The sequence below is a fragment of the Triticum urartu genome, chromosome 6 (genome assembly GCF_003073215.2).
Source record: "Triticum urartu cultivar G1812 chromosome 6, Tu2.1, whole genome shotgun sequence".
Classification (NCBI taxonomy): Eukaryota; Viridiplantae; Streptophyta; class Magnoliopsida; order Poales; family Poaceae; genus Triticum; species Triticum urartu.
In genome coordinates this window covers 233,284,560-233,286,273 of record NC_053027.1, presented here as the reverse complement: position 1 = coordinate 233,286,273, position 1,714 = coordinate 233,284,560, and positions in this window count along the sequence as shown.

Sequence of the window (1,714 nt, the reverse complement as noted above, 5' to 3'; positions counted from 1 at the left end):
AACAGCTAAGCATGTGCCGCTCAGGTGCCGCCAGCGCGCCATCCGGTCACAAGTTCTCCTGTTTGCTGCACTACCGGCCCCATTCTACAGATGTACTAGTAGTATACAGAAGATGTATTAACGAAATGTTTCGTTTATCTCTATGTGCATGCTGGTTGTGTACAAACAAACGCTACAGAGAGCTTGCCTCCGGTGTCAGTTTTACCATTTACCATGCTGCCAGCCTGCTACTGCTAGCTAGGCTCAGGCTGATTGCATGGAGATGCTATCTGTGATGCCTCCTAGTCTTCATACGAAAATTTCAATACATCCCTTTGAAAACAGGATTTGATCGGCAGATGCTTGCACCGTACTCTTCATACTCTGCTTTTGTGTGGCAAGCCTGTTGGAGATAGAAATATGACAGTTGGCTTAGATCAGATACTGAAAATGCAAGTTAAAACAAATCATAGTAAAGATGCTTCGCTATAATACTTAGGCCCTGTTTGGTTCGACTGTGGATTTCTAAAAGCAGCTGTGAAAAATCTGCTGTGGAAAAACAGCTGTGGAAAATCTGATGTGAAAAAGATGTAGGTCATTTGGCAAACCAGCTGATACAGCTTTTTTAGATTTTGGCCCGCAGCGGAATCAGATTTTGGAAAGCACGTCCTGGGCTGCTTCGGCTTTCGATTCAGATTTTGGCAGCGGATTTCTGGAATCAGATTCTGCTGGGTTCGCCCTTTGGTTCAGATTCTGCTGCGCGGCAGCGGAATCCGTTGATGAAAGCTGAACCAAACAGGGCCTTAGGCTTTGGAGTCCATTTTCAAAACTACTTGCTCCAACCTATAACCCTTAGACAAGTTACAACTTTTGATGCATAGCTCAGATCGTTGGTCGAGATTAAAATTTACCCCTTTTTAACTGCAAGGGTAGTATAACCTATTTAATTGTGGCCAGCCCTCTCAAATGCCAATTGCCAGTGGTTCTCTTGCTGCCAGTGCATACATGCTGGCCACATCGAGTAGACATCAGTGGGTGCACGCAGAACGATACGTAATTCATGTGTCTAGGCACGATTTGGGGCTGCTACAGGTTGCAGATTTGGTTTGGATTTACTGGGGAGTTCATGTATGTGTTTGATTTGCACAGATTTGCCTTAATTCCGTTACAGATGGGGGATGGCACAATATCATGGATCAGTTTCACAGTGCCTCCAGGAGTTGTCACTTCCTCAAACAATGCTATCCTACGAAACTGATGGAGGAAGTATTTTCGGAGGACATAGATGGAGACAGGTCACAGGTGTTTGCTGTTGGATACTGGAGTTTCTACTATGGACCTAGCTCCCAATGCAATTGACTTGATTTTCTATCAACGATTGAAGAGAAGCTTGTCCAACATCGTCTGAGATGGTTGGGGCATATTCAGCACAGGAGGCTCCAGTGCATAGCGGACGGCTAAGGCGTGCTAAAAATGTCGAGAGGGAGGTTGGGGTAGACCGAACTTGACATGGGAGGAGTCCGTAAAGAGAGATCTGAAGGACTGGAGGTTTGGAGTATCACCAAAGAACTAGCCATGGACAGGGGTGCGTGGAAGCTAGCTATTCATGTACCAGAACCATGAGTTGGTTGCGCGATCTTATGGCTTTCAGCTCTAGCCTACCCAACTTGTTTGGGACTAAAGGCTTTGTTGTTGTTGTTGTTGTTGTTGTTGTTGTTGTTGTTGTTGTTGTTGT